Genomic DNA, 26,535 nt, shown 5'->3' on the forward strand with positions numbered 1-26,535 from the left:
TGGAATTGTATCAGACGGAATCCATTCATATTTAGAGTCACTCAGCCGTGCACGGTTTGTGTTAGGCTACATAAAATCTACAGAAGAATTACTGCTAATTATTATCCTGACTGCACAATAACATGAAAGCTAAATCTCATCACTTGACCCTGATAAAACAGGTAACATTACCATCACAAATAAAGAGTTTTTCAACACTCCTAATGGAAAAAATGTAAATGAAAATGTAAATCAAGACAACATGCTATATAATAATTTTCAGTTACTTCAAAGCCCCTGAAAACTGGATTCAGAAGTGTTTTTCTGTATTTTTCTTACAAATATACAGTACCAGTCAAAAGTTTGGACACATTTTCTCATACACCTCAATGGGAAAGTGTGTCCAGACTTTTCACTGGTACTGTATATTTATATATACAAATATATATTTGCACTACATAGCTTAAACTAGTTTCAGCCCTTTATCTGTTTGCTTCTCTCCTGTTCTGTTCTCCTATATACAGTATTTTAATACAGCCAAATTCCCAATAAAGCTGGTCTGGTTCACATGTTTTTCTGTTTCTGTTGTCAGACAACAGAACAAGTTTGAAACAGTGACTGAAACACAGCCCATTAAGACTACATGTTAACTTCAAAGTCATTTACAAGCTGCTGCTAAAATCCCGATTTTATTACCACAACGTCGTCTGACAATAGCCAAAATTACAGCTGTAGTGTAGTGATTTCTGCTGCATTGACTTGTAAGGTGATCGCTCAGAGAGAAGGTCCGAAGATCATTCACGTCATCTGCCATCAGGTCAACTGAATGAGAGGTGAAGAGAGGCGTGCCTGCAGAGAGGAAGCCGGACCTTGTGCTCATGGTGCAATACTAGCAACCCTTAGCTAAGGTTTGTCCTTACAGTTGTTAGCTTTGTCGCTATGTGCTTTTTAGATAAAACTCACCAAAGGGGACTCAAAAATCAGTTAATCTCGTGACAAAGACCCTAAATTGGTAAATCTGTCTGTGAACACCCCACCTGATGATGTAATAGAAATTGTTGATTAATTATGTAACTTCACTCAGTCACTCAGTCGGCCACAGACTCACTGGCCTCGCTGTTACACAGCAGACAAAAATGTGTGGGTGTGGTTGATCAGATTTGAAGACCTTCCAACAAACAAGCTGTAAACACAATGTGAAGCTCCTGTGTAATAAGAGGGAACTCCAGAAATGTAATATTGCTTTTCCATAAAGTCGTGGGACTCAACGAAGACAAGAGTTTAAAAAAATGGTAAAAATGGATGCAGCAGAGGTCCTAGGCTGGGTCAACCTCAAGAAAAAAAAAAAGCACTGGATCAATACATTTCCCATAATTCAGTTCAGCCGAATACAGTACATCTTTATTTATTCATGTAACTGCAGCCGTGTCCTACAAAGGCAGAGTGCAGCAATAACCTGAGAAGAAAAAGGTTTAAAGTTTTCAGGCTGGTCAGCTGTCAAATAGACAAATAGTCTTTTTAGACAGATTTTTTTTTATTCTGAATAATCCCTGCCACAGATCCCCCACAATACCTACAGGATGCAGATACTGCACTCTGCCAAGAATCTACCAACAAAACATGTCCTCACAGTTTTTTTATCTGGTCCATTCAACTGGGTAAGAAAATTAACTTTAATTTGATTATTATTCACAGTGAATAGAGGAAAGGAATCAAGTCTATTAGAATATTATCAATATTTTTCTATTGAAATCAATACATTAATTTACAATAGCTAAATATATTTATATGTGCTTTAAAAGTTGCTCACCAAATTTGTTAGTTAAAAACTGAGATGGCAGGTAGAGAGATATGCGAAGCTAGCTACCTTTAGCAGCTCAGCCAGAGAGCAGTGACTGCAGCCTGGGCAGCAACGCAAAGACAGTGATTTCACAGCCACAGCATTCGGTGCGTTTGTCCATATGGTAGTTACTGCAACCGTCAAAAGCTTTTATTCTTTATTTTATATTTAAAAGCTTAAATTAATCATTTCTAAGGCATGATATTTTTTATTTAGTAAAACAGGTGTCAGAGAGTCAGATACAGGTTATAACTCAGTTTTGAACATATTATATATAGTTTTGCCTTTGTGCAGCAGATTTGTGTTGTGCAGCCAGGTCAATAAATACACATAATATAAATAGGAGAAAAAAAGCTGAAAACAAAAAGACTATAAGCTCAAAAAGTATATGATAAATTAATAATAGAAACAATCTAACAAAAATAATGTAAAGAATGACCTATGAATAATTAAGAGGTCCAATTGCAGATGGTATTAATGAGATAATAATACAACCTATTGGTAAATGTGTTTTAACCCTCAGAGCTCCATGCAGGCTTTCTGCTAAAAACAACAGTATGACATCATCATTTACCTGACTTGACAAAGTTTCCTCCAGAGTCACAGAAGATATTGTACAAGTGTTTTGATGCTGAGTGACTTTTTAATGTAAAATTGGTGGAGTGGCCCTTTAAACACACACCCAACACTGACACTGCTTGTTCAAATCATAACATATCTGTAGCCACACGATTATCAAAAATATCAACACTGTAACATGCATACACACACTGCCATGTTATGATTCCTTATGATAGGAATATTGATAAGGAATGATGTGGAAAAACATGTAATAAAGTCACAATATACAAATTTTCCATAGACAAGATGCAGACAGGTCTAACTGCAGTGTAGTGTTACTGAACTGAGGGACATTGGATGATGTTGTGTTATGTTGGAGAACATTTTGTAACTCTACAGTGAAACAACTGACACAGTTCTCATCATAACTGATTGGCACGATGGCCAAACCAAGAAAAATAAAAAAACAAAGTTTGAAAATAACTGTTATTATCCTTTAAGAGCAGATCCAATGGGTTTTGGTTAAGCTGGAGAAGGAGCAAAACCTCAAACCTCGAACAACCTCCATCACATTCCTCCACACACCAAATCCCTGCAGAAAAGCATGTCTGGCCTCAGCGTTTTACACAAACATGGCAAAGAAAAGGATGTTAAGAGAGTATCAGGTGACCTGTGGAGATACTGGACTTAATTTACATCCAGTGTATGAGGGAAAATGTTAGCTTGTTCCCACACAGCTCAGAGCGGGACCGCAGCAACCTGCCAGCTCGATTCATCCGATGTATTGATTGTGCATGTGATTTATTGAGGCTTTCTGCAAGGTTAAAAAGTTATGGCTGAGTTACTACTTGTCTTCCATATTAATTACATAAACTGAACGGTGTGCGAGGCAGAGATGGGCACTGATATTCCCTCAAGTTGCACAGATCAATCAATATTGATCAACAATACCTTGATGTATGGCAACATCTCACGGCTGAGACCTTGGGCAGCTTGAGTGATGATGGCATCCAGAAATGGCACTGTCTCTAAAACAATCCCCCCCCCCCCAAAATAGATAGGATGGAATTGAGATCCAAGGCGTGCGCGCGCACACACACACACACACACACACACACACACATAGACAGACACACACAGATTTGCTCTCCTATTGTTTCACATTCGTTCTCTTTTCACCGTCTCTCATGGAAGCCCTACTTTGTCTCACCACCACACAAAGACACGCTCTTGCGGATCTTTTTCTCTGGGGTTAGCGTGATGAATATGAAATGAAATCCATATGGTTCTGTCAATAACATAGCTGCCGACACAGCTCCACAACCATTATAAGTGGCTACACCTCGGGCAATACACAAGCTAATGAATAGTGCAAGCAACCAAAACGAAACATCACTTCACAGCGTCGCCATAAATGAATAAACATGAGTGAGAGTGTACAGGAATGAAATGTTTACTCATAAAAATCCTGTTTCACTTAAACACATTTCGGATTTTCACCCTGACACTTCAATTTAACTGGGTGGCTTTTATTTAAATCAAATCAGAGGAGAGGAGGGAAAAATGGAAGGAACAGTGGTTGTGGGAGAGAGTAAACACACACACACACACACATCTATTTCTATAAACTCTCACATGACCACGCACATTCAAGGACAGAGAGAATTAACAGCAGGCGGAGGCAGGTCTCTTTCCCTGGATGCTTCAGGCTATTTCAGGAGGCTATTTCAGGTCCTCTGTCTTCTTCCCGTGTCTCCTCTCTGCGTATATCCATCTGACTGCAGCTATCAGAGGGCACAGGAGTATTTTTAATGCTGTGACTCAAAAACACTGTTTTTTTTTTGTTGTTTGTTTTTTTCATTTCTGAAGATGTACATCTGTTCACAGTTCACCACTTTCTGTAAAGCGAGATGGCAAAACGGCCTGTTAAACTGCAACATTTAGCTACAAAAATAACTCAAACATTTGACCGGCGGTGACACAGACACCAGATCAGGTGAGGTTTTTTTTGCCCTGACTAGGAGGAAAGTGTAAAACTCTACAGAGATGACATCAATCCTAAAGAGTTTATGGGATAAGCACAGAGAAAATTGTTTTCTAGACTTGTAATCCTTAACTATTCAGCCATTCTGTGAAGTATTTTGACTTATTTTTTGATGTAAATCCCTGTTGTTTAATGGCCTCAGTTATCAGAACAAGGTCTGTCAATGTCCACAATTGTTCTTGAGCTTAAATTTGTTGAATCATTATTAGCACTATCACCAGTATCAGCCTGGATTTACCCAATTGTATCTACATGGAAAACATCTAAACATCATCTGAAAACCACATTGATATAGTGACGACCCTCTGGCTCTGCCGTGGCCTCTGGGGTTGTCCTGTCCTTGGCTGCTGCTTGTGTTTTTTCTCTCCTCAGGTCCTGGTAGGTGGAGTTTGCATTAGTGAAACTGCGTGCACCTGGCCAGTGCATCCAGACTGGATTTAAGCTCAGCCGTCCCCATTCTCCTGTGGCTGGTTATCTTTGCAGGGTGGCACGGTGGTTCAGTAGTTAGCACCGTCGCCTCACAGCAAGAAGGTTCTGGGGTTTGAATCCCAAGCCTGGGGCCTCTCTGTGTGGAGTTTGTATGTTCTTTCCATGTGTGCGTGGGTTCCCTGCAGGTGCTCCAGCTTCCCCCCACAGTCCCAAGACATGCACACTGAGTTAATTGGTGATTCTAAATTGCTCATGTGTGAGAGTGAATGGTTGCTTGTGTCTATATGTCAGCCCTGTGATAGACTGGCGTCCTGTCCAAGGTATACCCGCCCTCGCCCAGCTGGGATTGTATTACCCCTTCATGAATAAGCGGTATAGATAATGGATGCATGGTTATCTTTGCCTGCCTGCATGAAGTTATATATGTTTTGATAAAGCCCTGAAAATAGTGAAAACACTGCATCAATCTTGATGATAAAATTTTTTCATCATTTTGGACCAATACTACCATTCCCATTTACGTATATAAATAACACAAAGTCATTCGGTTAAGAAGAAAACCATCTGAACCCCAAACTGCGTCAAAATATATACATCTCATATTAAACTCCACCTTGAACAGGCCACATGCCAAGAATGATCGCTTTGTCACAGAGGAAGAAATGTTTTGAAAGTAGAGTGCACCCTGGAGATTTTTTGGGGTACTTTAACAGAGAGCTAGAGATGACTCAGTCAGGTTGAGTTCAGTAACTCATTTCTCAAAAAGATATCACAGCTCATAAATGTTCTCTACCAGATGGTTTAAAAGTCCATTAATCCACCTGATTTCAAGGTATCGCTATATTTTGAAAAAGCAAAGATCAAACACATCACACATGTTTTGACCACTTAATATACTGTATTATTTTTCCCATAAAATCCATGCCCATCAATCGAAGATCATATTATAGGATCTTTTCACCACCAGCATCAGCATTACACAGAACTGCGCACTGGGCCTTCCTGTTCCTGTAGGTTAAACCAGCAAGCATTAAGATAATCATAGTGATGAACTGACTCACTTGGGTCCAAATGATGCTGTGAAAAAATCAGCAGCAATCAGGCTCATATAGCGCTGACATCTGTGTTTCACAGTGACATTAGACAATGACAGTGTCACACTGTCTGTACAGAAACAAATGAAATCTCACACCTCTGGTACATTCTGTTTTCTGCTTCCTGCAAAGTAATTAGATCAAATGACTCGGCTGGATTAATATGACAGATACTGTCCTGTGTACTATACTGGATTCAAAGAATAATGCATTGGTTTTGTGACTGGGGTCCTGTTCAGACATGTTTTGTAACCGCATATGCCAACATTTGATTTAGATCAATTTCCGTTCACACCTGGTTTCAGAATACCTCTCAAATGTTTTTAGACAAACTGTGATTGCATTTCTTTTCCTCCATGGAAATATGCAATCACTGCAAAGCTGAAAAGAATGTGCACTTAACGGTTGTCCACACAGCTGGCAGTGGCTTTTCAGCACCTTGCCGCAGGTACAGACTTCACAACCTTGTCCCAGTTGTTTGGCATAGACAAATGAATTGTATCCAAATGTGTCTGGGACTATAAGCAAAACTTAAAAACCTGACTAGGCAGCCCTTCAATGTGGTCTGCGTCACTTTTATTTCAATTTGGTCCTCACTTGTGTTTCCTGCTGTTTGCTGCAGTTTACAATAATGAGATCCTCCATTTCTTCAAACAAGGATGTCAGTGTTGGAAAATTCTGCAAAACCCTACGGTATTTTCAGTGACAATACTTTTTTTTTTCAGTCTAATGGCAAAGTTTTTTAGAAATTCTCACACCTGATGATTTAGACTGCTTTTAGTTTATAATATGGTAAAGGTTAGACAATTTAAACATGTTTTCAAGGTTAGGAAAAGATGTTGGTTACAGTACATGAGGTGAATATTAGTTGCAGACCTGCAAATGATGTGTAAGGACATAAGGAAACGTAATTGTTAGGGACACTGGAACGGGTTGTATGTGACGAGGACGGCACCAAAAAAGCCTCAGGTGGAAAAAAGGGAAGAGAAAATGGGCATGAAATACAAATGAGCTGCTCATGGCAGTATATGCAGTATAGTCTGTGCTTTAAGGTGGCGTGGTTGCCCACAACGACATGTCTATGTGAACTGAAAAAGTGTTAAAGATGAGAGGGAAAAGCAGAGACTGGAAGGAAATAACACAACAAACTGGGGCTTCTGGTGAAATCTGAGTTCAGTCAATAGCTGTGTCCCAATTCAGGGGCTGCATTCGAAGCAACTACGCTGTCCCATTTCGAAGGCTCATTCAAATGCAGCCAGGAAATACATCCTCTTTTTCCAACCTATCCCAAGATTCATTGCACACCAGTCATGAAAACAAACATCCCCAAAGAAGAGTGCGAGGATTACACCTTTTTAATGAAACTATTGTGCTAACAGTGCAACTGTTGAAACCAAGGGCCTTAAAATCTCAAGTTTTTGTGAAAAAAAGTTACACGTTACAAAGTTTGCCAGCTGACGGGAGCCATGACTTGCAACACAACAGTAAGGGCGGGCACAGGTGGTGACGCAATCTCATCTGCTACGTTAGCGAGTGACCTGAACACAAACGCACAGCGAGTCTGTTGCTCGCTAGCTAGACATTGTACAGCCAGTACGCTGGTTGTTTGGTCCAAATAAACACGGTCCTGCAGTCAAATCTGTGCAAATGACACAAGGCAAAAACACTTTTACAGTCTACAGCCACTATAGCCGCTCTGTGAGGCTGAACTTGTGCACAGAGGTGTTTGAGGTACCATGCTAACATGTTTGGTATGGTTCTGATGTTCAGCAGGTGTATAATATTTACAATGTCTAGCATCTTTTGAGTGTGTTAGCATGCACCAAAATTATTACCATTCATCCTAAGGGGGGGATTGAATGTGTATACCAAATTTAATGGCAATCCATGCAATAGTTGTTGAGATATTTCTGTCTTGAACAAAGTGGTGGAGGATTTGGGTGCAGTTACGTTGATATTTGGACCTGTCAGCTTGTAATTAGATTAATCGACGCTGATTCTAAATTTGAACGGAGCCTGATGCTTATGAAGATATATATGGTTTATAAGGCTGTAGTCATGCTCGGTTCCCTGTATCACGCCTCACTGGTTCAGAAGTCCTCAGTCACTGCTCCTCGTGGGCAATATCAGCTCACACAAAAAGAGACGTTGGGTTGCAGTGCCTGGCAGCTGATGAGGGGTGGGGGGGGGGGGGGGAGTTGGGGGGGTACAGCTGCTTTATGGAACTCTGCCATTTCTTCACATTTCCCCACAGGCTCGGTGACAAGCTGACCAGAAAAGAGCAGAACAGGACATATTGATCAGTAGCTGAGAGTAGGACAGAGCCACTCAGAGTATCAAACCCAGAGGGCGAAGACAGAAGAATTGGCAGTTCTCCCCTGCGAGTGTGAAGGACTCCAGTGGGGTCTTTTGTCTCTGGTCTAACAGAGCCCCACAACACCTCATTACAGCCAGCCCTGGCTGTCCCTAAACCAATGTTTTTAGCTAAAGTTCTTCATTATATCCCTTAAACCAAACTGCTGTATGGGTGTAGGTGTAGGCTGAACAATGTGGGGGGCATATTAAGCGTGGAGTCAGGTAGTTCTCCCCCAGGAAATTCTGAGCATGAAACACTTCATTTCCTTTATTCAGGTGAATTTTTATGCATCAATTTGTACCTTTTCTGCATCAATTTATGGTGGAAATGTCTTTATTTATGTAAAAGAAAACACAAAGCTCAGGCACCAGGTGATGATTAAAAAATATAATGGAGTTTAGTGCACTAAGGCTCTCAGGGATTCTGTATTGCTTTCAAATATTTATTCTCCTCTGGATCAACTTTTCTCATTTACTGTTATCCCTTTTGAGTCAACACACACATAGCCATGGCTCTTTTGTGTCTTTTGTTTGGGAAAGTAACATCTTTAAATGTGCATGTGGCACCTATTCACCTCAATGATAAATTAATTAATGTATAATTCATTTATTTTTAATTTAAACACCTGAGGGGCCGTATTATAGAAACTTCATATCTGAAGTCTAGTTAAGATACAAAGAGTATAAGATTTTTCCCAAATTGATGTTAAAATATCCTAACTAACTTTAGGAATCCTATCTTATCTTAGTTTTAGACATCCCAAATACTCAATCCAACATAAGTTACCAACTTTTAAGTCTGTAAACTAGCATTCAATGTGACTTTTCTCATCTCATCTTACTGAGGTATTTTTGTAACCTGTTAGATTTCTCATTGAAACGTGTAGAAAATGGAACTAAATTGAACTAAGACAGACGAGTTGATAACATCTGTATAAAACTGTTCTTTTTAAGAAATTTACAGCAACACTAACTTGGATGAGCATTTTGGCACCAAACCGCGACACATGAGTATATTCTGCCTGGTGATATTTTGTTACTCGTGCAAAGTGATTGGATTAAACAAGGTGCCTAAGTGATGGAAAAGTGAAAGTTAGGACAGCACAACAGTTGTCCTAATGTTCGGAGAGTTTATGGGAAGTTAGGAAGCTTGTGTTATACACTTTTCCCATCTTAAGTGAGCATTGGAACTATTCATCTGTAATGGCTTTTTTCTTAAATCAGGTCCTAAAACAAATCAACCATTGTTACCAAACAGATTGGATCTGCAGTTACGAAGTTTCTGGAATACGGCCCCTGGACTTTAATAGCACATATGTGTTCTAGCAAGAACTGAGTAAATGTGTTCAATAGATCTAGACCTAACTCAGAAACTTTCCCTAATAGCCTAAAGGTGTTTTCTAGTTTCAGATTGCACCAAAACAGGGGATTCGTTTTATCATTTTAAAAAAGCAATTGGAATAGAAAATTATTATTTTTTATTCCAAGTTGTGGACATGTATGCCCTTTTCCATTTACACCATTCCTAGGCTTGAAAAAAACTTTTTAAAATGTAAAGCTGTTTCCATGACCATGAGAATCCTGACTTCAGATGAGGTCTTACCCGTTTGTCAGCCCCTCTCTGCTTCAATGACTGGTACTTCCTAAATGAAGTTCACATTTTAGCGAGATTTACCTGCCATCATTCATTTGCTCACTGTATCCCTGAGTAGTTTAATGTAACCCAGGCACAAATCAAATGAGAGAGAGAGAGAACTCAGTTAATTGCTTCACTCACTTCAACTGCACTCTCCCTGAAGGAAGGAATCATGAATTACCCAACAAATAACTACAATTAGTTGACTATGGTTTCATCATTGCTTGAGGTCAGACTGAATTGAATGAATGCGTTTCATGGCTGTCGACCTAACTCACAAACGTCTCTTAATGGCCTAAAAACATTTTCAAATCTCAGATTGCACCAAAAACCCTGAAGTTCTTGTTGAAAACATCTATAGTTTAACACTATCATATGGATTTATAACATGTAAATAAATTCCAATGGATGAAATTGTGATTAACCGTGTTTGCTTGTCAGTTAGGAGAGGCAGCAGTGAACACAGCACATTAGCAGAGTGAGGTGCTGTGCTGTTAACGGGGTCGGGGAAAAAAACGTGTTTTAGACACTTTTTTAAAGACGCCCACCGAAACAATCAAATATCTGTGTGCTTCATTTAGCATATTTGTTTATCTTCACATCAAAACAGCATTTCCCTCAGCCGCAGGTCAGCTGAGTGAATCAGAATGAGCTGAACGTGTCAAAGCAACTTTGCTTTGACACGTATAAACTTCAATTTGTTTTGTTTTGACACAAAACATGTTTGTATGAGGTACTTAAGTCGATATGTGTATGCTATATTTTGGAACAACATTTTCTCAGCCACTGAGCTACTGTGATCTCATGCAAATAACCGGAACCATCACTTTAAGGTCACTTAGCAAACTTAGTTTTGAGACTTTGTGAGAAAAAATGCCCTAATATCAGACTTCCTCCTCCTCCTTTTCCCCTCTGGCTCCTCCATGGTTATCCTGGCGCCAGAGAGGAGGAGAGACGCTGTGCTGCTGCTGACTGAGATGCTGACTGTGTGTTAGTGTGTGTGAGTGTGTGTGGGTGTGTGTCACAGGGACAATTAGGGTTGCCACAAAAGATTCAGTGGTTGTGTGAGCTCATAATTCATATTCATATTTTGGGAGTTAAAAAAATAAAATAAAAAAAGACCCTGTGCTGAAGAACAGTGAGTCACATTATAGCAATTGTTCAAAATAAAAGTCCTCTGCTTCTAAATCTTGTTGTAAATATTGATGGGGATGTATCCCCTGCATCCCCCCAGGATCTACGCCTATGTACTGTTGACTGTCTGAGGGAGAGATTTGGAGCGAGTAAGTGTTACACACTGAGGCACAACTCAAAGCAGCCCTCTCTGTCTGTCAGTCGAATCTGCTTCATATTTCTCAGTGGATTAGGAACAAAGGAGACCACGTTCCACGTTTGAAAGGTAATCAGCATTTTTGTACTGAATGTAACAGTGGAGGGAAAAACTCATTTCATTTCATTTTCAAAGCGGTGGCTCTACAGCACCTTGCTTCGGTAATTGTTACCCTCGGAGAGCTGCCAAGAGGTTTGATGGTGTGCCAGATTAGCTGTGTGTGGTTTGTCTCTCACTCGGGCCCACCTTGTACCCGGCCTCTCGCCCAGGCCTACGCTGGCACTGGCCCCTACCATCTGTCAGAAACTTGGGCTTTGAACCACCCACCCCTCCTCTTCCTCATATATAAAAAAACTAATGATTCCAGCACAGAGAAAAGCAAAGGTAACAAGTGGGGAGACCAGTGGAAAACACACACTCTCCTTTTGTTAACTTGGAACATCACCTGGTCGGGGATTTATCACATCAATACTGTGATACATCCTCATTTCATACGGAAAGACAAGATCATGAAAAAGAAGTTATGCAAGTGCAAATAGACCTGCAATTGATATTAGTCAACCCACTCAGTTTCTGCTCAGACTCCTCAGGGTTTCTGTTTAGTTATTTTAGAGATTGTACGTTGCTGTAGTTGACAAATGAAAAGATGCTTCTTATATTTAATCCACCACACAAATTTAGAAACTAGATATAAAATCATCATAAAATCTGAAAGGTAATTATAATAACTGACAATACATCGCACCATTATATGAAGATGTTATTGTCATTATGTAGTGTGTAACATTAGAATGAATTTTAGCGTACACAACAAGCCGACAGGGTTTTTACATGGTCTTTTGGATTACAGCAGAAAATAAACTCTGACAAACACAAGTTCGTGATACTGACATGTTTGTTCAGCACCACACCATTGTTATGATTTTTGAAGTCTACATATGTCTACATTTGCCAGAAGTAGAAAGCTAATGTTAGGCCATCAACAAACTACACCACAGTCAAATCACTTCAACGTCTTCACCGCTAAACGTACAACTTGTCGTTAGATTTAGCTCTTACCTCTTCTACAAAAGCCTTTCTTCTTACAACGATAGTGTTAGTTTGCAAAAGCACAAGTGTAAACACGACAAGGCTGTAAATGTCTTGAGCTTGTGCTAACCACAGACCTTGTTTCAGCCATCTAAATCCAACAACCTTAGACTTCAGGACAAGGGAACCAGAAGTGCTAAAATGCCGCCTAATTACTGGGCTTTAGGACTCATTCCTGCAGCACTCCATTATCAGCCCATTAAAAGAATCAAAGCTACTTTGTTCTTGTGAAGTGTGACACAGTCTGTGTGGATGGTGGTGGGTTTCGGGGAGCTGATTTTTTCCAATAATGAAAGAAATGAAATAAAGAATAAAACAAACTGTGCACTGTTGCTGTGGATTATCAAAAGTCACCACCTTGTTTCTAAATCTAATTTTTCAATTGTGTGAGCACCGCAAACAAAAATTAATTCCCCTCCAAACTTTTTATTAGGGCTGGAGACAGAAATCTTAGAGATGGAAGTAAGTAGGAAAATATGATTTTGTTTTTAATTTGGGTGAATTAACCCTTTGAGAGCTGCTGTATTCAAGTATGAATATTGGCTTAGATTTGGGATTCAGCTATTCACTTCACGTTAACATCATACCCTTTCCTTCATCATTCACCCATAGTCCATGTCAGACACAGGCAATAACAGAAGAAGAGGTTTTTTTAATTGGGGTGACATGGAGGCATCAGTCATTGGAAGACTGTCATTTCTAATGACTCTTTGCAGGAGGGTCAAAACATGTGACCTCACTAGCTGCAGTTGGCAGACTACAAACACACTTGAGAGGCAACAGACAGTCTGGATCCAAAGCACCCCAGGGAAGGCCAAACGTGGCAATAATACTCCCTCACACACACACACACACACACACACACACACACACACATGTCCACAGGTGTTCTCTTCTCAACCCCTTGTTCCCATCTCCCACATTACACCAAGAAGCACCTTTCAGAAGAACCACACCTGCATGTCAGAGCCATGGTTTGAAGCCACCTGATCACTGGTGCAGATGGATGGTCATGAACAACCAGCAAGTCTGGGGATAGAGAGATAGAGAGAGAGAAACAGTGGCGAGGTGAAGGGAGAGGGGGGAGCAGCGATGAGCAAGGGAGAGTGTCACTCTGATCTACATCCCGCAGCTCTGCCGCTCAGAGGAACACGAAACACCTCACATTTCACAGATAGAGGCATCAAACAAGGTCCAGTTGATCTGTAAAGGCCCTGTTTGTCATTTGCACACACACTGCCAGTTTCAAATTATGTGCATCCAAAAGCAGAGTATCATTTATAAATCCAGCTCTTTCATTCAGCTATTTCAAAAGCATGCAACTTCTTCTTCTCCACCCCCCCCCTAAGGAAGACAGAGGATGAAATGCTATGGCTCCCACCCACCAGAGCCCTTTAAATAACAGTAATAATAATAATTATAAAGTTGATCCATGCAGGAGAAGGGCACCTGTTGAAGTTACACAACCTCCCTTGATTTACTGGACAAGAATCAACCTATAATTATCCATTACCTAGCAAGCATGGATCAAATAGAGTAATTAATGCGCACTACATTAACAGGTATATAGTAGGCCTGTGCTGTAGGTACATGCAATGCCATGAGTATTACTGTACAGGTGCAGCTTACTGCTTTACCCATTATGGCTCAAAGCACTTATGTAAGGGGCAAAACAAGAGATTTTTTTTTCTCAATATCTGAGATATTATATACTTGATATTATATACTTGAATAATATAAATATAAATAATATAAATGAATATAAAAGAGTAAATAACATAAGGGTAATAGGAACAAGGCTGGGTGTGGCTCTGAGGCATTTAAAAGTTACGCCCGATCTTTCAATAGCGCAACCAACTAACAATAACGATTAAAAAAACTTAAATCAAGATAATAAAAGAGAGAGTACTGTGGGAGGGACTTGTAGACAGGCAGATGCAGAAATAAACCCTGAACACCTGCTGGCTAACATCATTGTTTTCTGGTTTCTGGATCATGTTGATGAGGTTCTTTGATGATGAAATGATGCACTTTATCACGCTACTAGCAAACTAAAGCAAACGATACAAAAGTTTAATTAAAGGACAGCTTCATAACTTTTCAAGTCTGCCTCATAACACTCACTATGACTATACTGTAGCACTTTTTCATCCCTGTTATCCTTCCTACTGTCCAACCTCAGCTTTGAGAGATCCCTTCTCAACATCATTCCAATGTAAGAGATACCAAAATATAAATGCAACACTTTTGTCTTCGCTCCCATTTTTCATGAGTTGACATCAAAGGTCGAAGACGTTCTCTACACACACAGGGGGGTTACGTCCCCTAAATTTTATTCACACATGTTTAAACCTGTGTTAGTGAGCGTTTCTCCTTAGCCAGGATCATCCATCCACCTGACAGGTGTGGCATATCAAGATGCTGATTATACAGCATGATTGTTGCACAGGTGTGCCTCAGGGAGGTCACAATAAAAGGACACTCTAAAATGTGCAGTTGTATTTTGAAAAAAGACTTTTATCAGTCACTGAACTGGATTTCTCGACTTGGGTTACAGATGTGTTGTTTTTCTTTTGCTGTGGCGGCTGAGGATCAGAATCCTGATGCTACAAATCCAAAGTTCACTGCTTTATTTTCTTATTTACCAGTCAAATCAAGTCAACTTTATTTCTTGAGTGCAATAAAACAATTAAACAATGAAACTATATTAACATAAATACGATACAAAAAATGTATAAAGCATGGAAAGCAAGAAAAACAAGGAAAGGAAAGGAAAGCAAGGAGACATGTAAACATATACAAATGTGAACAAGACAACTCCAGTGGCTACCTTCCAAAGTTACAACCTAGAAAGTGTTTCCCTGTTGAGCTGCAGTGGAGGGATAGTAACACAAACTCCAAATTTCATGCTAAAAAAATTGTAACTCTGGACGATGCTCACTGGATTCTTCTGACTCTTCCTGATGAAGTACTGCTGTAAGCAGCCTAAAAACATCTGCTGTGAGGTGAGCAGGTCACTCCAGTACATAGAAGGTTGCTATGCTACTAAATTACCCAGAGAATGGGAGAGCCCATTCTCCAAATAGTGCAAATTAGATGGGATCATTTCCTGGTGGGGCCACAGTGGGGGTACTGTAATTCTTGGTGGCACCACCCTAGTAGCATGAGATGCGCATGTATGTGGGTTTGGGCTTCACATGACTATTTACATGGGTTTCACATGTAATCCCAAAGGTTTCACATGGAAATTTACATGCACTTCACACACTACACCACAAATATGTTCCAAAGCCACTTTTCCCACGTGTCAGCGCGTGTTCCACGTCTCACACGTCTCACACGTGATGTTTAACATATTTAATGTTAAATTTCACATGTGCAAAAATCACATGTGAAATTGCACATATTTGGTGTTTCTGTGAGAGAAATCAGATAAATTCAGTCATTCAGTCAACTCAGCAGCAAAACATAAAGAGTTAGGTGCTAACTTGTCCGTACTGACTCAGTGTTTGGATAAATGCATTTTAAAATAAATTTTGGCAAGATTTTGTCCTGGTTTTGAATAATGATAAAATGCTAAACTAAATTAATTAGTGTTGGATTTAATGTGTAACAGAAGCACATTCTCTGAGCTGAAGCCTTTTTTTTTTTTTTTTTTTTTTGTTCATTTGCCAAATATGAGCAACAGCCTTTTCTTTATGTGTTTCTGTTTTGTATTTTGCTGTGCATGGACAGTCTATTGATTCTTAGTTGTTTTCTTTGGCATTTGAAAGATATTGACATCCTTTGTTTGTTCGTGGGGGCTGAAAACAACTACAGATCCAAGCATCTTTCATTTTTTTGCCACCACGATGTGTAGATGTGTGTGTCTGTGTGCACGCATTGTGTGAGGTAGAGAAAAGAAAAGAAAGAAACACGCTACAAACACACAGATGCAGTGTGCAGCGTCGTATTTGCTTTTCTCCTCTTTTAACGCCAGCCCATAAAAAGTTTACTGAGAGCCCTCCCTTCTGCTTTCATCAGCATTTCACTTTGAGCTCCTATTATGCAAATGAAATCACTGCTCTATAAACCATATGTAAATGGAAAACACAAGCATGTCCAGATGAAATTACGCTCATAAATTTGATCAACAGCGCTCTAATAATCAGAGCAGTAAGTGAGGCTCTCCTGTTCTGTCCTTTTATTGTTTGGTGAGATCTTTTCCATTCATCAGAGTGATGTGGCAGCCAGTACGTGTCAAATTGCTAGAATTTGAGGGATGATTGTCGGGAAATTTGTTTGGAGCTTCAATAACTGTGTTCTGCATTTCCAAACATCTTTTCAGAGCGTTCAACGTACTCTTAAATAGACACTCATAAAAAGGCACACAGCTCCTGTCCTCCGAGTCAGTCGGCCACACACAGTGTTCAGCAGTTCCATTTAATCTAAATGCATCTACGCAAAAGAGTCTCAGGTGTAACTATGATGTATTGATCAGGTGGATGCAAACTCTACCTAAGATTACATATAGAATATTTATACTTGAAAGCAGTGGGTGTTTAAAAGCTGACACATCAAGTTGAAAAGAGAGTGAGATGAAGAGCCAGATTTAAAGGCGGTGTAGACTGAATGGATCCCATAAGCTTCTGATGCCCCAACAACATTAATAATGAATATAGCCAGAAGCAGCCATTAGTGGGGTCCAAGCCCGTGAAGCAAATGCTTTGACAGTGCGAATATAAAACTGATTCATCATTTTGGATAAGTGCTTCATCTCTGAGATAGAAGCTGTGGCAACAGCAGCTGAGACGGTGTCTCGCAAATTTTCATTTGAAAATTTGTCAATTTTGGTAAAGCTACTGAGCGCATCCAAATGTGTTCTTACAGACTTCAAGTTTGATTAAGTATCAATGAATTATGCATCCCTTCTTATTTTCATGCCTTTCTTTTAACTTTATTTCAGTGTCACAGTGAGATGTGTTAAAATTCTTCGATACAAAGATTTTGTAAACAAATGATGAAACAACATTAAAAGACACATTGTCTAGTCATATGCTCATGACACAGTAAAAACTAAAACACACAAGAGACACCTATGAACAGCTTTAAGTTCCTTAACCTGGTAAAAGGGGCAAAAAATGCTAAGTCTCTTTTGAGTTAGCATTTAGTTAACATTTTAATGTTGCTAAACTGTCTCAGTACTTGATGTTTAAACCAATTCCTTTTTTTATTCTTGACCATCTGAAGCAGCATAACAAGATAAAGTAGCTTAGACATAAATACCATCATCTTGTTACAGTCAATGTGTTAGCATAGAGCTGTGTGTTTACACGTCAGACACAGAGCAACATTAGCACTCATTTGGAGTCATTTGCCACCTGGAGAATCTAAGTCAAATATTCACTCTCTTTTTAGCTCTGTTTTTGTCTCCACCAACCCCTGAGAGAAATATGTGGCTTTTTAGCTACTCAAGGCTCCACTGTGCTCACTAGCTAGTTGCTAACTGTGCCTGTCTAGCATTTGTTGCTGGGCAGATACTGTGCAGTGGATCTTTTGAGCCGGTTGTACTGTTTTCCTGTTAGCTTGATCTGTGTCATCCACCATTAATACAAAAGCATCAGTTAGAGCAGCTTTAAGTGTAGTGACAATTAGACAACTTTAACAGGAGGATGGCAGCTCGGCCCAGCTCAACATGTACATTCATCAGCTCCAGGTTCAAAAGGATTATAAAAAGGTCTTAAATGATTAAAGCCCAATTTCCAGTGTTACATCTTTAAACACACTCTCAGGCCCCACTTACTACAAAAACTCCACTCTTTAGGTTTAAATTAAGGGGTTAAACTATAAGAAGCAATTTGCTGCATATAGGATGAAGATGTGCAAAATGATGACTTGTCAGACCATTAACATCATTGTATGTGCGAAGCCTTGATAATAAAGCACTGATTTTGTTTTGGGGTTTTTTTGTTGTTGTTTTTTTTTTTTTTTTTTTTGCGTTAAAAGTAATATTTAAAAACCAGAGAAGCACAACGTGTGGTCATATTAGGCACACAATAGCCAGAAAATTATCAACTGGTGTCCAGGCTCTCAGCTTGGCTCCCGCTGTGTTAATGGGCTCTGGTCCATATCCAGACTTTGACCTGCCCAGCATGGCACTGGTTACATTAGCTTTCACACAGAACGTGACCCGCTCACCTTTACAGCAGCTTCACAAGTGACTGACCACTGTGTTTGCGTTTTGAACACAAAAGATGAGCGCTTTGTCTTTCTGTCTGTTGTCTGTAATGTCATATGAAATGGTGGCCTGCTGCAGAAGGATTATGTTTGTACTGGGAGAAAGGTCCTCGCTGGGCCTATATTTATATCATATATTTATATATCAGTACCATGGTGCACATTTTGTGTTGCTTTTCTAAACCATGTTCCTGTGCAACAACCACAGTAAAATTGATTGTTTCACTTGTTAACTCCATTAATATATGTCCATTATTAATGATCTAACTGAGGAGACTGAGTTGGATTTGTAATGGTATATTTAATGAATAAATTTATGTTATGAAATATTATGGTATCTTTACCTTAAAATTGGGTAAATAACAATACACCTTTGTTTATGTCATGCTTTTTGGTAGATTTCAAGTTACTTTTAATCTTTTTAAAACCTCTCACATATATTTTACTTTAAGCCCCATAATGTATCATAATACATGAATTTATGCATTAATTAGCCCCAAATTTTAAGTTAGACCTTTTGCACTTTGATTACATATAAATTACAGACTTCTTTGTCAAAATAAATGTGTAAATTAAGGGAAAAGTCTGGCCACACTTACAAACGTCATTTGATAATGCGGGGCCTTTGAAATTTGTAAGTGGTTTTATTTTCACCTTTTTTTTAATTAATGCACAAATAATCTAATTGACTTAGACTAAGGTGTTTGGTATGTTTTCAGGGGTAAATGAAGGATAAAGTTAGGTTATTTTCAGGGATTTTATTGTTTTGTTAAAAGGTAAACACATGTAAATGTTGATTTAAAAAAAAAAAAAAAAAGAATTTCAAAGCAAGGGAGTTTAACTTACATATAGACATCCTACCCTTGGGCAGCCCTAGGGTGCACAGTACCCAAATAAACCACAGAAGACACCTCTTAAACAACAAAGTCCAAAGTCCAAAAATATACCACACAACAACAACACAAAAACCCAGGTTGAGAGGCGGTAAGACCCACAGTCCCCATGCTAGAAGCCTTTCAGCACTTCTCTCTCAGGCCAGGTGAACCACATGGAGGACTGATCAGGAAGCAGCCGGGTGGAGCCACAGAAAAGACAAGAGAGTTAAAGGACAAACAAAACACCAGGAACACACACAGATGCAACACTATTTAATAACACACGTCAGGAGCTCGTTCACTCAAGAAAAAAACCGTGATGGTGATGAATTGTAAGAGCTGATGGGCCACAAGCCTGCTATTACTGTTATAATGTATATTAAACATTTTCATGTAATTGCACTGCAACATCTTATGGATGCATCAAAAAAGTTTTGTTGTATTAAATGAGAATCCCCGTGTCTGTCTTCTGCTGTCCAAATTGACTTCTTGGCACTGAGCACCAGTGGCACCGAGCAGGTGTCTGAACCTCCGAACCTCAAGTGTTAATGGGCTTGTGTTTGCAACAAGACCCTGACCTGGTTGTGCCGAGACAGCAGGAACACGGTCCCTCCACCTCTCTCACAGACTGTCACCTTCAAGTGAGTGCTCACACACTTGGCACAGCGAGCAGTCCACACCCAACAAACACACACACACACACAAACATACACGGCACTCTCTGCAACCTGCTCATTGCAAAAAAAAAATCGAAGTGAAATTCCACACATGTGGCTTAAACATATACATAAGAGAATTTAAGCACAGGAGGAAACACAACTGCCCACCACCTGCCCATACGCTCACACATACATGCTTTAACACACACAGACACACACACACACACACACATCTCAGGCTCCATCTAGCCTGAGGGCTGATAAAAGCTGTCTTGGTTCCCAGAACATAGATGCTCTCTCTATCTCTCGCTCCCCTGAGGCTCCTGAACCATCCTGCCCTGCCATTCTCCACATCTGAGGCAACCCAGAGATGAAACAATAATTGCTCACATATTGGGGTTACATGTCACATATCAAACAATATGGATTTGGCTAGTGGGGTATGATCAGACATTGGCATCGTAATAAAGCCCTCCTCTCTGCATTGCATCAGCTCAGAAACGCTCCCAAATACAATCCCATCACCATAGTGGAAAATTAAAGTTTTAAGATTTAATCACATTTTATCAAAACAACTTCTCTTTGCATTTCATGCTTTGTATATTTTCTGTAATCCTACAGCCCCGCACAGACTCCGTGCCCATTTTTTTTTCCATCACAGGGATTGTTGAATTTTCATCTCGTTGTCTGCAAATGCGCTCCCCATCTGAAGGAAGTACATTTTATCACACACCCAGTAATGTAACTAAAAGCACAGTGGCCCCCATCAAGGTTATTTGGCTGCCATCTCCTTACAATTTCAGTACATCAAAGTGTCTATAAAGAGGACAATTTTGTCCTCTTTTGGATGGGAAGGACACACCATAAAATTTAAACTCCTGCACACATCAGGCATAAAGGCGCTGAATGCAAATATTATATTCGGAGTGAACATGAATCTAACTGGTAATTAAAGACAAATTTATTTTTTATGGTTTACAAGTTTCATCAGAGAGACTCCACAGGCAGTGAATGTCAAAACCCATTTTGCATATTCTCAAGACACTGGCTAGACTAATGTAATTATATTTAAACTACAGGACATGTCTCACTATTAAAAAACAAGGTTTTGTAACCTGAAATATTCATACCAAAGAATCAAGCATAAATATCTTATCTGTCAGATAACTGAGCCTAACTGAGAGAAAGGTAGAAGCTCTATCACTGTCAGCTGCTGTGTGGTCAGTATAGAGGAAAAGCTCAACCTCATGCTAAAGAGGAAATACTGGCGACTCTTCTACAGAGAGTAGCTAAGGTTTGTCCAAAAAGTTGCTAGATTAGTTGTTAAGTCCTTTTTTGAAAATAAAAGTTAGGAAAACTAGTGGTGCTATGTTGGCAGCACTGCTTGTTTGTGCTAAATCATTTTTGAAAAAGCATCGACCAATGAGGAAACTCCAACACTCAGCCTGCCGACCAATGGTGTGACCTTATCACAGTCATGTAGCACTTGGATGACCAATGGCATAACTCCATCACTCACTCAGTCAGTCACTCGGTCAGTCATGGACATTCAGTTTTATCAGGAAGACCCTGCTGTGGCAGCCTAGCCAAAAATAATAAAAAACGTCCTGTGCCACTGCATTAGCAGCGGGAAACACTTGAGCTGTGTAGACAAATCAAGAGTTACAAAATCGGTTTTAAAAAAAGCAGACTGTTTGCTACACCAGAGTAGCATAAAGTAGAGTTAAACTCTATCATGTGTATTGAATAATAATTTTAGTCTCAAATTTACATTAATTAAATAAAATCATTTCGAAATCTACAAAAAATCACCTTAGATGACTCGTATGCATACATGTAACAGAAAAGGAAAGAAAGCGAGTGTACATGCACACAAATGTTCCTAATCACTGCAACCAAACACATGTGCGAATCCATTATGCATTAGCACATGGTTTCCCGAGGTGTGTAAAACAGAGCAAAGGTCTGTTTTAAAACGGATTAGATTTATGTTGAGGCGTAATTCTTGCAGAGTGCACGTTTCCCCTGCCAGTAAAATTCTCAGTCTCTTGTACCTTTTGTATAATGTCCAGTAAAAACAGCCTCAGGTAAAAGTAGTCTGATTAGAATTGACAGCCTTGAAATTGCTGGCAAAGTTCTGCATGTATTACTTCTCACAGGGAACACTCGTGAACCATCTGTTCAAATTGCACTTGAAAGCAGCATTCGCTCCCAACTGAGATCAGACCAAACTTCAGTCTACGTACGATCTCTCTCCACCCCTGTAACCCTGCTGTAATGTTCGAGCGTGTTAACACCAGCTGCTAAGACTGTGCATCATACGTGGAACGTTTCTGATTTGATGGTAATATATAAGTGAAGTGGACACATCTGTGATTTTGGGGAGTGTCCGCAGCGCGCTTTCATCCTCTGCAGTTCGGCATTCACACTACAGATGTCCTGCGTTAACAGATACTTCATGTAGAGAGAACCTCCTCATAAATCGTCAGTTTACCAACAGTTGTGTTCATAAATCCTTCATAGACACATTTTCATGGTGACATGAGTTTTGAGAAATGTTTCTGCGGTTTTGAATTTTCTCCTGAGAACTTGTGTTGACCAAATGTGTGTGTGTGTGTGCACAGCTTTTAACTGTTTTCTTAAAGAAACTAACATTAATGTTTAACATTTTAGTTCATGGCACAGAAATGTTTTCAGTTTTTTTGTTTTGTTTTGTTTTTGTTTTTGTTTTTTGTTTAAGATTATTTATTCAAAACACTAAAATAAAGTCTCTCTGTTCCCCAGTAACAGAAATCACTGTCTGTTTCATGTTCATGGATGTTTTTGGTGTGATCATAATGGATAAATGAAGCAGACACATCTGTTAGTTTGGGCAATGACAGCGTTAGTGTGGCAACCAGGCAGCTAACTCCAGGGCCGAAAAATGAAGCCAACACTGAAGTGCCAAAAACTGCAATTCTTCAAATGGCCACCTGAGGCTGGTTCCAAACACAGGTTAATGCCCACAGACTCTCATGTCAAAATGCAGAAATAAACATGTTTACAGCTCAGTACAAAAATGGTTTTGGTCTCCATAGTTGATTTCCTCCTTTGTGGCAACTGCACAAGAGGGTGAGATTTTATATAACTCACTCATTTAAATTTTATTAAAGCTTATACATAACGAAGGGCGAGCGAAGGGCGACGAAGGGCGCCTGGAGTAACAGGTGGGTGAGAGTATGCTTATAGCGGCATTCGCCAAAGTCTGTTTGCCCATTTTTGGATTATCCAGGAGTTAGGCGGAGTCAGGCACTGCCAAGATGGACAGTGGAGCTTCAAAGCCGCTCTTCAGAAACATATGGGTATTTACAGTCTATGGTGTTTACGGACATCTCTTATAGACTTCATCTCTTTATATATCATCAGTTCATCAACAGATGTGTTCACAAATCTGTCATGGTTACATATACATAACCAGACATGAGGATTCATTTTGAGTCGAACTTTAAAGCCATGATATCACTGACCCCATCTGGGACAATGCCAGACATGTTCCCACTGTAAGGCCGCAGTTTGGTCATGAGACTCAAAGACTGAACCAGCAGTTGTTCTTTTGTCTCCTCCTTTGATTTTACATTATGCTGCAGCAAAATGTGCTTTAACCAGTCTTAAAATTGACTATACCATTTTTCTTTCCTTCTCTGTTATTCACCTGCTGCATGATCTCCCTACAGATGGCAGATTTATTTACAACCATAAAGCCACAGCTGCTAGCTTGTTTTTTTTTTTTTCACCAGTGCCAAGCATTTCCTCAGTTTCTGTTGATATTCATATTGAGTTTCTTTCATTTGCTTGTGTACGTCTTCTTAGCCCGTACCGCCTGGTCCCATGATATTAATTCATGCTAATTAAGGTCCCATGAAAATTCCTGCCATTTAATTTGGATTCATTGGCGCACTCAGACGAATTTGAATGAAACCAGATGATTCTGAGCATTTGCAGCATACAGCATGTGCTTTTGGTTTGTATTATTTTGAGTGTAAATCCTGTTTATAACAACTTCAGAATACACTGCTACACAAGCCTTAATATTCTGAGCAGTGTAGCAATAGTTAGACAAATCTGGGAAACACATATTTGATTTCTTGCCTCTAGTTTGACTTGAATACGAAGCTGGAGCCAGGAGACCGTTAGCTTAGATTAGCATACACATCTGAAGCAGAGGGAAACAGATAGCATAGCTACCTACCGACACCTCAACGCTCATATTAACACATGATAGTCACATAGCTTAAAAATAAACTATTAATTATTTCCTGTTTTACCAGCAGATAAAGTGAAGCTAGCTGTTTCTCCATGTTTTCAGTATTTAAGCTACTGTAAACTAAGCTAATGGTCTCCTAAGCTAATGGAAAGCAAATAAGCATATACATGTCTTTTTCAACAAGGACACATAATTACTGTTTCTCTCATGCAAATGAAGCAATACTGTAAAAACGCATGAGTGGCTTGTTGACTTGTATTTCTGGACTTATTTTTTCCCACGGCACAGCCAGACTTGACAGTAAATGTTCTGTATAGACAGGGGCAAAAAAGAAATAGCAGCACTGTCAGCTGAAATCCTAATGGTCAGGCATGTAGCTAAAACTGAAAAACAGACGCCTAAATATGTTCCTCTCGCTGCTGTTCACATCAGCCTCTGACAGCAGTTCTTAGAGATAATCATAGCCCATTCAGATCATATGGTGAGGCATTAGTGTTCGACTGCCCTCTTTGGTATAAAAGTGGAGAAACCTTGAAGAGGCAGCAGCAAACGGTGAACAGACCCCCTGCTGGAAAGAGCATTTTAATTAATACATTGCCACACCAGAAAATTAAAATATTGCCACTTTCAAACTCAAATCCTGTTATTTTGTTTAATTTTTCTCCTTTGAATCAGATTTTTAATGAATCCTTGTCACAAATTCTTGGGGTTACTAAGGTCTATAGCTGTATCATTGATGTAGCAGCATTTCTAATTTCAGAACCGCTGCAATTTGTCCCACAAAGGGAAAAAGAAAGACTAAATCAAAACCTCGAGATAGATTGATTGGTTTCTCCACATGAGCCCCCACCATCCCTCTTCCACCCCTTCAATTTGCTTTGTTCTACTGAAGTGCACCTTCATGCTTGCCTTTGCAAATTGCAGTTTTTACTTAACACAACGCTTAATTGCAGGCACATGCTTGAGTGGTCACGGTGCCCATCAGAGGCAAAATGAGTCACAACAGCACAGCGTAGATTATTCTGGAATCAGCAGCCGTGGTGCCAGGCTCCCGCTCTAAGCCCCCAGGTTGCAAACCAGAGCCGAGTCCATCTCTTGGGCACCGGCACCAGATGGCAGAGGCAGTAACTGAGCTGGGGAAAAAAACAGCAAGGAGGAATATGGGATAGAGAGAGGAAATGAGAGAAAAGTCAGAGATTGGAAAAAGGAGAGGATGGAAAGCGCTTGGGTTCGGTCTGATCATTAGATTTCTAAACTCAGACGGCTGCGGATGGATTTGCATAGCCTAGGGTTGGCAGTGGCCCACTTTCCCTTCGCTGTCTTTCTGAAAGACTGCCAGTGCATTCCATTATTTGTGTCAAGGCGGGTTCTGTGATGAAGAAAATAACAGTGCTGGCACATAGTCAGAGTGTACGGTCTCCCTTCTCCTCTCCCCTCCCCTCCCCGCCCGGTGTTCACTGTGCCTGGCTGATTCCTGAATGCAACCCAGATATCTGCTGTGGAGGGAGGGCCGACAGAGAGAGCGCGAGAGAAAAAGAGAGAGAGAGAGAGAGAGAGAGAGAGAGAGAGGTGGAAAATACAGCAGGTAAAAGAAAGTGTAAGGTGAGATGAAGAGGGAGAACGTGCTAAAGAATGAAAGAGATAGAGAGATCAGTGCAGGACACACGCTTTCTGCAGGCAGAGCTCGAGGCCTGGCTCACTCCGAAGACTGAACCCAGCCGGAGACCAGCTCCCGCTGTTCAAATGGCTTTGAGACAATACTTTTCTATCCTGCTCCTGTGCTAACAGACTAGCAAGGGCAAAAAGACATGGCGTCTGGATAAATGAAAGACGATGTTGAAACACTGCGGAGAAATGAATTAAACAGAATTATATATCATGCCTCTAAACATGTGGACATGAACAAGAGTTAACACAAATAGAGGTTTGTTAGCACATAAATCTAAGTATTTCTGTGCTACATGATTTAGTGTGGTGAAACAAATCTCTTTCTTTTAGCGCAGTTCACTCTGCTCACTGTTATTGTATTAGATATGATTTTTCAGTTTATGGTTGGCAACCGTATTTATCTTTGAAAAGACTTCAGTCCGACACCCTCTCACAGTTTTTAGTCTCACACTATAAGATTTTGTAAAGACTGGGGTCTATCTGCAACACTAGATTATTTTGAGATTATTTCCCATCA

The 26,535-nt window shown here is 39.9% G+C and overlaps 1 long non-coding RNA gene across 1 annotated transcript in view; it reads right to left on the minus strand.

Moving 5' to 3' along the window:
* Positions 1-355: 355 nt before the first annotated feature.
* LOC139621806 (uncharacterized) overlaps positions 356-26,535 on the minus strand; it is a 47,944-nt gene continuing 21,764 nt past the window's right edge. Inside the window, exon 3 of the long non-coding RNA XR_011691087.1 lies at positions 356-4,164. This is a non-coding gene — a long non-coding RNA (uncharacterized lncRNA). The remainder of the gene's footprint in view (positions 4,165-26,535) is intronic.

This window comes from Trachinotus anak, unplaced genomic scaffold (genome assembly GCF_046630095.1).
Source record: "Trachinotus anak isolate AG129_WGS33_773 ecotype Australia unplaced genomic scaffold, CSIRO_AGI_Tana_v1 ptg000005l, whole genome shotgun sequence".
In the NCBI taxonomy this organism is placed as follows: domain Eukaryota; kingdom Metazoa; phylum Chordata; class Actinopteri; order Carangiformes; family Carangidae; genus Trachinotus; species Trachinotus anak.